General features: G+C 44.0%; 1 protein-coding gene across 1 annotated transcript in view; it reads left to right on the top strand.

The window, feature by feature from the left end:
* The window catches only part of poln (polymerase (DNA directed) nu), a 283,259-nt gene that overhangs the window by 151,504 nt on the left and 117,967 nt on the right, over positions 1-13,788 (top strand). The window lies entirely within an intron of this gene.

The following is a 13,788-nucleotide window of genomic DNA, read 5'->3' on the forward strand; positions in this document are numbered from 1 at the left end:
CCTTCTCCCCTTAAATTCATGCCCTGTAGTATTCAATATTTAGACCCAGGGCAGTGGGGTGGGGAAGATTCCAGCTTCATTATCAATTCCATCCTCTCTTTACAGTACATGCCTCATCTGACAGCAAACCACTGGTAATTAGTGACTGGTTCATTGTTGTTAAATATACCAAGATACAGTAAAGGGATTCGTTTGTGTGCCATCCAGATATGTCATTCCATACATAGGTACATCAAGGTTGTAAAAACAAATCCAGAATGTAGAATATCATTGTACTGAATTGACTTCATTTCTTACATTCTTCACATACATGAAGAGTAAAAATCTTCATGTTACATCTCTGTCTAAATGTGCAATCATAGTAATTTATAATAAGTAGAACAGTCAATGGAATATAAAGTACATTCAAATCAGTGTGAGTTAATTAGTCAGATGGCCTGGTGGAAGAAGCTGTCCCGGAGCCTGTTGGTCCTGGCTTTTATGCTGTGGTACCGCTTCCCGGATGGTAGCAGCTGGAATAGTTTGTGGTTTTGGTGACTCGGGTCCCCAATGATCCTACAGGCCCTTTTTTCACATCTGTCTTTGTAAATGTCCTGAATCATGGGAAGTTCACAACTACAGATGCGCTGGGCTGTCCGCACCACTCTTTGCAGAGTCCTGCGATTAAAGGAGGTACAGTTCCCATACCAGGCAGTGATGCAGCCAGTCAGGATGCTCTCAATTGCACCCCTGTAGAAAGTCCTTAGGATTTGAGGGCCCATACCAATCTTCCTCAACCATCTGAGGTGAAAGAAGCACTGTCGTGCCTTTTTCACCACACAGCTGGTGCGTACAGACCACGTGAGGTCCTTAGTGGATGCCGAGGAACTTAGGGCTGTCTTCCCTCTCAACCCTAGATCCATTGATGTCAATAGGGAGAACAATTACAGAGAAAATACAGTGCAAATAAAGTGTAACTGTGGTGAACTACGTGTGCCTGTCTGGACACGCCCCCTGCTGACTGCTCCTGTGGCTCCTCCCACAGGCCCCTGTATAAAGGCGATCTGAGGCCTATGCTCGGCCTCAGTCTCCAGGACGTAGTATGATGGTCACTCACTTCTGGTTCCTTCTTCCAGTCAATAAAAGCCGATATCTCGCCTTACGTCTCAGAGTGAGTTATTGATGGTGCATCAGTAACATTGAAAGGCCTAGATAGAGTGGATTTGGAGAGGATGTTTCCTATAGAAGGAGAGTCTAGGAGCAGAGGGTACAGCCTTAGAATAGAGGGAAATCCCATTAGAACTGAGATGCTGAGAGATTTCTCTAGCCAGTGGGTGGTGAACCTGTGAAATTCATTTCCACGACGGCTATGGAGGCCAAGGCATTGGGTATATGTATTTAAAGTGAAGGGACACATGCACTTAATTAGTAAGGGGGTCAAAGGTTACAGGGAGAAGGCAGGAGAATGGGACTGAGAAGGAAAATAAATTAGCCATGATCGAATGATGGTGCAGACTTGATGGTCTAACTCTACTCCCGTGTCTTATGGTTTTATGGTCTCAAATCACAGCTGCTGAATCTATATGCTTTGACTCTCCTGCTGATAATCAGTGAAATTACATTTAAAGGGATTGGCTAAATTTCAGAGTTATGGACCTGTGTAACTGTGTCGTATGGTCTCACTGATGAAATATCAGATACTCAGTTTGACAGGCAGACTGCCATGGAGTAGCGGTGAAAGGAGGTATGATAGTGTTGTTTAAGAATCCATTAGATTGAGTATGCAGGGAACTGAGAGATATGGGTCATATTTGCATGTGTTCTTTAACACATATAGTACTATGCAAAAGCCTTAGGCACATACTATATATATTGCTCGGGTGCCTCAGACTTTTTCACAGTACTATAGTAATTTTATGTTTGCCACCAAAAAAAACTAATTTCATGACATTAGTGAGTGATGATTAACCTGATTCTGATATGAGTCTCTATTTTAGATTGAGAGTGGAAGGGGGGGCAGAGACAGAGGAATCATGATTGGGAAAGGGGAAGGGAGAGGAGAGGGAACAGGAAGCACCAGAGAGACATTCTGTAATGATTAATACACCAATTGTTTGGAATCAGATGATCTTGCCTGGTGTCTCAGGGCTGGGTGTGTCTGTACCTGTGCCAACCTCCCCCCCACCACACCTGGCATTCCTTCTCTGACACCTGTCCCATACCCCTCCCGCAGCACTCCACCTTTGCCATTCCCAACATCCTTTGCTCCCGTCAGATTTACAAACTCGCTCTCGGCTCCACATTGACGAATACAGTACTGTGCAAAACTCTTAGGCAGCCTAACTATATGTGTGTGCCTAATGCTTTTGCTCAATACCGTATGTCTGGATGTTTCTGCCAGTCATACTCTGCTTTCCTTCAAGTTCCACCTTTGAGCTCTTTGCCAATAGAGTTCCACTGGGCATGCAACTCTCACCTGTGGCTCGGTGCCTCATATCCTAGTGATATGGTTCTGATCACCTATCCTTATCCTTATCCAGATAATTTGGAAAAATCTCAGCTACTGTCTCCATTCCCTGCTCTGACCTCCAGTGGATCAAGATCACCTGGGCCAAGGGGTTTCTTCCACTAACTATTGCTGATCTTATCCTGTACAGCATTCCTGTTTATTCAGAAAGCATAGATCCAACAGTGTGGTGCTTGGACAGTTTCAGTTCCTCCGCGTGCTCTAGTTTCCTCTCGTGTTCCAAAGGCATATTGGTTAGTAGGTTAATTGGTCACGTGGGTGTAATTGGGTGGTACGGGCTTTGGCACAATGAGAAGACCATTATCTTACCTACTGAATGTTGAAAGTACTAGATAGGGTGGATGTGGAGATGATGTTTCTTCTGGTGAGGGTATCCTGAACTAGATCGCACAGCCTCAAAATTGAGGGGCAACCTTTTAGAACAGATTTAAGGAGAATTTTTTGAGCCAGAGAGTATTGAATCTGTGGAACGCTTTGCCACAGACTGCGATGGAGGCCAAGTCTTTGGGTATATTTAAGGTGGAAGTTGATCATTTCCTGAACGGTCAGGGCATCAAAGGATATGGTGAGCAGACAGGTATATGGGGTTGAGTGGGGTCCAGGTTCAGCCATGATGGAATGGTGGAGCAGACTCAATTGGCTGAATGGTCTAATTTTGCTCCTATGATCTTCCTTACAAAATCCTATTTGACCATGAACTGAACTTCTGAACCTTTGCTACATGATAAATCTATGTACTAACAATGCAGTAATGTATTGAAACTGCAAGCATGCATTACCACTGCAAAATAGTGACAGCGCAGTTGAACTCTGCACTGTACTTTTGTGGCCTGTATCAAGGACATTGTCAAGGATTAAAGGAAAAAGGAGGACATGAATCCATTAAAACTAAATCCAAAGTTCTAGGTCGAGCCATCAAGCAAATGCAAGTCTACAGCCCTCCAGCATGTTCACAACATAATCAAAGACCTCACCCACCCAGACATTCTCTCTTCTCCCCTCTCCCACTGGCAGGAGATACAAAAGTCTGAAAGCACCTACCATTAGGCTCAAGGGCAGCTTCTACCGCATTGTGATACACTCTTGAACAGGACCTACTGTATGATAAAATCAACTCTTGGCCTCATAATTTACCTGGTTATGATCTTTCACTTTATCGTTTACCTTCACTGTACTTTCTCCGTAACTTTTGAACTTTATTCTGCATTGTTATTGTTTTACCTGGTTTTTAGAGATTGAGCGTGGAACCGGCCCTTCCGGCCCAAAGAGCTACACTGACCAGCTACCCACCTATCTAACACTAGCCTAATCACAGGGCAATTTAAAATGAACAATTAATCTCATAACAGTACATCTTTGGATTGTGGGAGAAAACAGGAGCACCCAGAGGAAATCCATGCGCTGGGGGAAAGGGCATACAAACTCCTTACAGCTGGTGTCTGAGTTGAACTCCAAACTCTGACAGCCCAGACTGTAATAGTGGCACACTAACTGTTACGCAATTGTGGCACTCTGTTGTTCTAGCTCAATGCACTGTTTAATGATTTGATCTATATGAACAATATGCTAGACAAGTTTTTCACTACATCTTGGTATGTGTGATAACAATTAACAAATACCAATACAAATACCAATTTCAGGAAATCTGCTTCATCTCTGTCCCATTCTCCCTCCTCCTGATGTATCAAGCTGATAGATCTATCTAGGATAGTCCATCTCCAAACCTCCAGTCCTTAGTCTCAGATTCTCGCAGTCATCGGTCTCCAGCTTTGGATGTCACTAACTTCTATTTGGGCCTAGATCCCAGGACTTACTGATCACATGTTTGACCTTTGGACCTTGACTTCTGGACTTCCATGGACCTCTGATCTCAGTTTGACCTTGGGCCCTCTATCTTTGGGCTTGCTGATTTTAGCCTTCTACCTCCTGACCTGCTCTGGATTTTGACCTTTGCTTTTACCCTCTGGACTTTGCCTATGTCTGGGTATCAACCACAGTACTAGCTGATCATGGGTTTAATCTTCGAGCCTCGACTTCCAGAGCTGCACAGAGGTCTGATCCTGGTGACTAGAGGTGGAGGGGTGGAGGGTTCAAGGGCCCTCATGACTCCCATCCATTTGGACCTCTGACCTGGGACCCAGGACTCGCTAACCTGGGAATCACCGATCTCCTCAGTGACCGGTGACTTGAGCTTTAGGTTTGCTGACCTTCGACTGCGGAGTAGTCCAGCCCTGGACTCCGAATACCAGCTTCTGCCCAGACCTCTAACTCCGCATCATCCTATCCCAAAAGCACAGCAGCATAGTGGTTAGCACTTTGCTTTAGAGTATAGGTGACTTGTGTTCAGTTCCTGCCACTGCCTCTAAGCAGATTGTATGTTCTGCCTGTGACTGTGGGGGTTTCCTCAGGTGCTCTGATTTCCTCCCACAGTCCAAAGATGTACCGGTTTGTAAACTGTCCTGTGATTAAACTAAGATTAAATTGGGGGATTGTGGGACAGCATGGCTCGAAAAGCTGGAAAGGCCTGTTCTGTGCTGTATGTCAACATAAAATAAAACAACTGCCTGCTCTGTCCCTAACATCATCCCTATGAAACTAAAAAAAATCACCTCAGGCCAAGGCACGGACCTCACAGCTTGGTGTTATCTTTGAACATTAGGTTAACTGACCACTGTAAGTTGCCCCTAGTGTGTAAGTGGGTGGTAGAAATGATGGGAGTGTGGGGGGAATAGTTTAAGGGGAGGTTGGTTGGAGAAGATTTGTTTATTCTGGCGGTTACATAGCATGTCCATTGTCCAACAGAACAGCCACAACAACAACTACACAAGCCCCTTTCCTCCCTCCCACCCACCAACACGTGTGTGCACGCGCACGCGCGCGCGCGCACACACACACACACACACACACACACACACACACACACACACACACACACACACACACACACACACACACACACACAGTTCAGGTGCCTTGCCGTTTGGCGTGGGCGATCATGTCTCTCCATCCATCACAGTCCCCGATGCTCCGAATTGTAGCTGTTGCCTCCCCTGTTTCTAACCATGATGTTAATCCATCTATCATTTTCATTCTCTGTCTGCCTCTGCTTCTGTTTCCTTCCAGCTTTCCAGTTGTAACTAAATGTTCTAATGTTTCTCTTCGCATGATGTGTCCAAGGAATTTTAATTGCTGTTTTCTGATTTTTTTAAGTAATGCACGTTTTGTTTTCATTCTCTGTAGAACTTATATCCTGTCCGTATACGATATGCATAGCATTCTTCTGAGGAACCACATCTCTGCTGCATTGATTCTTTTTTCTGTTGCATTTGTGATGGTCCTTGACTCACAGCCATACATCAACATAGGAAGAATGTAGCATCTGAGAGTTCTAAGGCGGATATCAATTGCTATTTTCTTGTTCGTTAGGGTGTTTCTCATTTCTGTAAATGCTGTTCTTGCCATTGTTATTCTTGCTTTTATGGCTGTTTCGCATTTGCCATCAGATGTTACCCGTGATCTAAGGTACTTGAAGTTGTAAACTTATTTCAGGATTTCATTTCCCAATACAATCCGACAGTTTGGGATATCAGGTTTCTTTAATATTACCATTACTGTACTTCAGTTTTCTTTTTGTTTAAGGTTAGGCCAAGTCTTTTATTCTCTGTGTTGATGGTAGTTGATGGTAGTTACTGAGTTTGCAGCTAGGACCAAGGACAGTGGAAGCAAACTGCAATGGAGTGTGGATGAGGAATGGGAAAAGGTTAAGGATAAATCCACAGGGGATTCCAGCGGAATATTAAGTGTGGAGTATGTAAACAGTTCAATTGTAAATGTGTGTGGTTTGAAGCATGTTAATGCCTCTTTCTCTATTATCTGTTCATCATGGCAATGGTATTGGTAGCAGTTGCTTTTATTTATAGGTCACATTGCAACCCCTTTAGAAATTCATTATATAGGTTACTACGGTAACTATTCAGATTTAAGCAGAGGGTCATGTGACTATTCAATATTCATTGAACGCAAATCACTGTGAGGGAATTTCTGTGAAATCGTTTCAGTCACAATGTTACAGGGTTTGTCCTAGACTTACCCCTGCTGAGACCCAAAATGAACTGGAGCTGAAGCCCTGGATTTGCTGAGATGGACTATTAATGCGTATTGAGAAATGGAGTGATTAACACAGTGAAAGCCGGACTTCAATTCCCTTCGCTGTCTGTAAGGAGTTTGTACCTTTTCCCTGTGGCTGAATGGGTTTCCTCATGGTGCTCTGCTTTCTTCCCACAGTCTGAAGACATACAGGTTAGGTTTAGTAAGTTGTAGGCACACTACGTCGATGCTGTAAGCATGGCAACTCTTGCAGATTGCCTTCAGCACGTCCTTGGACTGTGTTGGTTGTCAACACAAGCGGTGAATTTTACTAACAGAATGAAATGAATTTATTTGTGTTCCCATGTGCCTTTTGCACAGACTGGCTCGGAACTGAAATTTTGCTCCTGTGTCTTATGGTCTTATAGACTAGCATAGAACCAGCAATTTCTACTTGTGCTCTTGTCAGGAAATTTGGCTAACTATGTTGCTGATTTGTTTGATGGTAAAGATTAGCTTTATTTGTCACATGTGGGCGTCTGAAGATTGTGTTGCAAGCATCCTGCAAGCATTGCCATGCTTCTGTTGCCAACAAAGCATGGTCACAACATGCTCACCTTAACTCTTTCATAACATCAAATAAATCAGATAAAGATTAAAGATTCGTTTTGAAGTTACTTATTCTATTTTGCTCTCTTTTTGCACTACTTAATAATGTGAATATTTTATATATATATTTCTTTTAGTCATTTATAGTTTTTTTTGTAGTACACTGTACTGCTGTTGCAAAACCGGGTAGTGCAGTGGTTAGTGCCACACTATTACAGCTTGGGGCGTTGGAGTTCGGAGTTCAGTCCGGCCTACTCTGGAAGAAAGTTTCCTCCAGATACTCCAGTATCCTCCCGTAGTAGGTTAGTTAGGTTAGTAGGTTAGTTGGACATCGTAAATTGTCCTGTGATTAGGCTAGGCTTATAATCAATGGGTTGCTGGACAGCACAACTCTGTGGGCCAGAAGGGTCTGTTCTGTCCTGTATCTTTAGACTAAAAAGTAATAAAAATAACAAACTTCACAGCACACACAAAATGCTGGAGGAACTCAGCAGGTAATGCAGCACCTATGGAAATCAACAAACAGTCGATGGTTTGGGCTGAGAACCTTCTTCAGAACAGGAAAGGAAATGGGAAGTGTGGTAAACTATGTATACCTGTCTGGACATGCCCCTCTGCTGACTGCTCCTGTGGCTCCTCCCACAGACTCCTGTATAAAGGCGATTGGAGGCACTGCTCCTCCCTCAGTCTCCGAGATGCCGTGCTCCATTTTGCTGCTAATAAAAGCCTATCGTTCACCTCCCATCTCCGAGAGTTATTGATGGTGCATCAGGAAGGTACCATAATAAGAAGGTAGGGGGAGGAGAAGGAGGATATCTAGACGTTAATAGGTGAAGCCAGGTGGGTAGACCATAAGGCCATAAGACAAAGAAACAGAATTAGGCCATTCAGCCTTTCAGGTCTTCTCTGCCATTCCGTCAAGACTGAATCCAGATCCCACTCAACCTCATACACTTGCCACACCCTGACTGATCAGGAAACATTCAACTTCTGCCTTAAATAAACCCATGGACTTGGCCATCACTGCAGTCTGTGGCAGATCATTTCACAGATACACTACTCTCTTTCTAAAAAATTCCTTCTTACTTCTGTTCTAAAAGGTCGCCCCTCAATTTTGAGGCTGTGCCCTCTAGTTCGGGATAGCTCCACCATAGGAAATATCCTATCTAGTCCTTTCATCATTCAGTAGGTGTCAATGAGATCCCCACATATTCTTCTAAATTCCAGTGAGTACAGGCCCAAAGCTGCTCAACTCTCCTCATATGTTAACCCCATTCATCCCCCGACTCCAGGAATCATCCTTGTGAACCTCCTCTGCACTCTCTCCAATGACAAAACATCCTTTCTGAGATATGGTGCCAAAACTGTTGACAATACTCCAAGTATGACCTGACTAGTGTCTTATAAAGGCTCCGCATTATCTCCTTGCTTTTATATTCTGTTCCCCTTGAAATAAATGCCAACTTTGAATTTGCCTTCTTTACCAGAGACTCAACCTGTAAATTAACCTTCTGGGATTCTTGCACAAGGACTCCCAAGTCCCTCTGCACCTCTGATGTTTGAACCTTCTTCCCATTTAGATAATAGTCCACACTGTTGTTCCTTTTACCAAAATGCATTATCATACATTTCCTAACACTGTATTCCATCTTTTTTGCTCATTCTTCCAATTTGTCTAAGTCCTGCTGTAATCACACTACCTATCCCTCCACCCATCTTCATATCATCCTCAAACTTTGCCACAAAGCCATCAACTCCATTATCCAAATCACTGACAAACAATGTGAAAAGTAGCGGTTCCAATACTGACCCTTGAGGAACAACACTAGTCACTGGCAGCCAACCAGAAAAGGTCCCCTTTATTCCTACTTGCTGCCTCCTGCCTCTCAGCTATTCCTCTATCCATGCCAGTATCTTTCCTGTAGTACCAGAGGATTTTATCTTGTTAAACAGCCTCATGTGTGGCACCTTATCAAATGCCTTCTGAAAATCCAAGTAAATGACATCCACTGCCTCTCCTTTGTCCATCCTGTTTGTTAGTTCCTCAAAGAACAGATTTGTCAGGCAAGATTCCCTTTACAGAAACCATGCTGACTTTGACTTGTTTTATCATTAGTCTCCAAGTACCCTGAAACCTCTTTCTTAATAATACACTCCAGCACTTTCCCAACCACTGAAATTAGGCTGACAGGCCTCTACTTCCTTTTCTTTTGCCTTCTCCCCTTCTTAAAGAGAGGAATGACATTTGCAATCTTCCAGTCCTCCAGGACCGTGCCAGGATCAAGTGATTCTTGAAAGATCATGACTGATGCATTCATTATCTTTTCAGCAATCTCTCAGGACTTTGTGATGTGGTCCACCTATTCCAGGTGACTTATCCACCTAAGGCTGCTAGTGTCTTCCACAGTGAAGACAGCTACAAAGTGCCCATTAAGTTAATCTGCCATTTCCTTATATGCCCTTCCCCTCACTATTATGCAGTCCTTAATATCCCTTGTCAGTCACGGTTGCCGACCCCTGCAATCTGAGAACTTCTTCCTCTGTGGGACATATCTATTCTGCGCCTTGTGAACTATTCCCAGAAAGTTCAGCCATTTCTGTTCTGCTGTCATCCCTGCCAGTACCCGCCTCCAATTCAACTGGGCAAGGTCCTCTCTCATGCCTTTGTAATTCCCTTTATTCCATTGCGATACTGATACATGTGATTTATGTTTCTCCCTCTCAAATTGCAGTATGAATTCAATCATATTATGATCACTGCCTCCTAAGTGATCCTTTACATTAAGCTCCCTAATAAGATCTGGATTATCACTCAACACCCAATCTAAGATTACCTTTCCCAAGCAGGCTGAAGTACACGCTGATCTAAAAAGCCATTTCATAGGCATGCAACAAGTTCCCTCTCTTGCAATCCAACACCAACCTGATTTTCCCAATTCCCTTGCATATTGAAGTCCACCATTCCAAATGCATCATTACCCTTACTACATGCCTTTTCCAGCTCCCTTTGCAATCTCAACCTTACAACTTGGCTACTATTTGGAGGTCTATATATGATTTCCATAATGATTTTTTAACCCTTGAAGTTTCTTAACTCTACCCACAACGATTTTATATTCTCAGACCCGATGTCACCTCTTTCTAAAGATGTAATTCCATCTCTTACCAACAGAGCCACACCACAGCCTATGCCTTCCTGCCTATCCTTTCGATATAAAGTATATCCTTTGATGTAACTCAGTGATGCCCACAATGTCATACCGACCAATCTCTAATTGCATCACAATTGCAATGAGAAGATCCTGAGTGGCAGAATTTATGAACATTCGGGGAGGTATAATATGATTAGGAATAGTCAGCATGGCTTTGTCAAAGGCAGGTCGTGCCTTACTAGCCTGATTGAATTTTTTGAGGATGTGACATTACACGTTGATGAAGGTAGAGCAGTAGATATAGTGTATATGGATTTCAGCAAGGCATTTGATAAGGTCACCCCATGCAAGGCTTATTGAGAAAGTAAGGAGGTATGGGATCCAAAGGGATATTACTTCGTGGATCCAGAACTGGCTTGTCCACAGAAGGCAAAGAGTGGTTGTAGATGGGTCAATTTCTGCATGGAGGTCGGTGACCAGTGATATGCCTCAGGGGTCTGTTCTGGGACCCCTACTCTTTGTGATTTCTATAAATGATTGGATGAGAAATGGAGGGATGGGTTAGTAAATTTGCTGATGACACCAAGGTTGGGGTTGTTGTGGATAGTGTGGAGGGCTGTCAGAGGTTACAGCGGGACATTGATAGGATGCAAAACTGGGCTGAGAAGTGGCAGATGGAGTTCAACCCAGGTAAGTGTGAGGTGGTTCATTTTGGTAGGTCAAATATGATGGCAGAATATAGTATTAATGGCAAGACTCTTTGCAGTTTGGAGGATCAGAGGGATCTTGGGGTCTGAGTCCATAGGACACTCAAAGCAGCTGTCCAGGTTGACTCAGTGGTTAAGAAAGCATACAGTGCATTGGCCTTCATCAATTGTGGGATTGAGTTTAGGAGCCAACAGGTAATGTTGCAGCTATATAGGACCCTGGTCAGACCCCACTTGGAGTACTGTGCTCAGTTCTGGTTGCCTTACTACAGGAAGGGATGTGGAAGCCATAGAAAGGGTGCAGAGGAGATTTACAAGGATATTGCCTGGATTGGGGAGCATGCCTTATGAGAATAGGTGGAGTGAAATTGGCCTTTTGTCGGAGTGATGGAGGATGAGAGGTGACCTGATAGAGGTGTATATGATGATGAGAGGCATTGATCGTGTGGATAGTCAGAGGCTTTTTCCTAGGCTGAAATGGCTAGCACGAGAGGGCATTGTTTTAAGGTGCTTGTAAGTAGGTACAGAGGAGATGTCAGGGTTAAGTTTTTTATGATGAGAGTGGTGAGTGTGTGGAATGGGCTGCTGGCGACGGTGGTAGAGGCAGATACGATAGGGTCTTTTAAAAGACTCCTAGACAGGTACATGGAACTCAGAAAAATAGAGGGCTATGGGTAACCTTAGGTCATTTCTAAGGTAAGGACAAGTTCTTCAGAGCTTTCTGAGCCAAAGGGTTTTCTATGTTTCTATGTTCATCCAACTTACTCCAAATGCTACATGTATTTGAATACAATATCTTCAGTCCTGCATTCTTCACCCTTTTGAATTTTGCCTCTGTGGTACAATCTAACCCTTTGCTGTATCTGCATTTATATTCAATCATTGGCTTGTTCTTCCTTACATTCATGTTACACCCACCATGTACTTGTAAACCTGCTGGCTCTATCATACTGGATCCCAACCACCTGCCATATTAGTTTAAACCACTCCCAGCAGCTCTAGTAAACCTGCCCACAAGAATGCTGGTCCCCCTCAGATTCAAGTGCTACGCGTCCCTTTTGTACAGGTCCCACCAGCCCCAGAAGAGGTCCCAATTATCCAGAAATCTGAATCCCTGTCTCCAGCTCGAATTCTTCAGTCATGTATTTATCTGCCACCTCATTCTATTCTTATCCTCACTGTCACATGGCACAAGGCATCAATCCCAAGATTACTACCCTTGAGGGCCTGCTTCTCGGCCTCCTTCCTAACTCCCTGTATTCTTTCAGGACCTTCTCCCTTTTTCTACCTATGTTGTTGGTATCAATACGACTTTTGACTGCTCACCATCCTTTTCAGGATACTGTGGACATGTTCAGAAACATTGTGGATCCTGGCACCTGGGAGGCAAACTGCCATCTGTGTTTCCTTCTAGCATCCACAGAATCACCTATCTGTCCCCCTGACTATAGAGTTCCCTATCACTGCTGCCATCGTCTTCAGTTTCCCATCCTTCTGAAGTATAGGACCAGACTCAATGCCAAAGACATGGCCACTGTTGCTTCCCCCAGGTAGGTCTCCCCCACCAACAATACTCAAAATAGAGTACTTATTGTTGAGGTGAACGACCACAGGGGTGGCCTCCAATGTCTGACATTCTCCCTTCCTTCTCCTGACAGTCATCCATTTATCAGTCTCCTATTATCTTGGGGTGACTACCTCCCTGTATTTCCTGTCTATCACTGATTCACTTACCCTAAGAAGCCGAAGGTCATCGAGCCGCAGCTCCAGTTCCCTAACATGGTCTCTAAGGAGCTGCGTCTCGATGCATTTGGTGCAGATGTGGCCATCAGGGAAGTTGGAAGTCTCCTGGAGATCCCACATCTGACACTCAGGGTAGGAAAGGTAAAGGGCTGAAGAACAAGAAATTTGATAGTAGAGGATAGTTGACCATAGGAGAAAGGGAAGGAAGAGGAGCACCAGGGGGAGGAGATAAGCAGGTGAGAAGTAAGAGGCCAGAGTGATTCTGATTCTCATTCTCAATATTATCATAAATGGGGTAAGTGTAACCTTGACGAATTGGCCTCCACTGATGATGAACTCATTAGCCTTCAGCCTGGAGCAGTTTTTCAGGTTTATTCCTGTTAAAATTTTACATTCTGAAGAAATGAGCCCTTTCCAGTCAATTGTTTGCATAGTTTATGTGTTTAAACTGAATGCACTTAGAATCAAAAGAGCCCTCAAGAAGGAGCAGGGTCCCAGAGATTATTGATGACAAAGGTCGACTCACAGTGTTTTGTACCTCACATTGCCAGCAGTGTTTTCATTGCCTCTCAATCTGCTCTCATTCATCTCTCGATGTGTGGTAGAGAGCATCCTAATTTGCTGCATCACTGCATGATACAGAAGCTCTACCGCGGTGGACAGGGAGGTTCTACCACTGCCCAATGCATCACTGGCAGCAGCCTACCCACCATCAACAACGTATATACAGCACATTGCCAGAAAAGTGACGTTAACATCATGAAGGGTCTCACCCATCCTATTCATGGACTGCTTGTCCCACTCCCATCAGGGAGGAGGCTAAGTAGCATCAGGACCACCAGACTCAAAAGCAGTTACTTTTCCCAAGCAATAAGGCTGATCAACATCTCCACCCACTAACCCACCCCTCCACATCCCCAAGCACCATTACTTAATCATTTCCTGTCAGTCACCTTATGTACAGACACTCCTTTGCATAGCGTCA

Source organism: Hypanus sabinus, chromosome 7 (genome assembly GCF_030144855.1).
Source record: "Hypanus sabinus isolate sHypSab1 chromosome 7, sHypSab1.hap1, whole genome shotgun sequence".
NCBI lineage: Eukaryota > Metazoa > Chordata > Chondrichthyes > Myliobatiformes > Dasyatidae > Hypanus > Hypanus sabinus.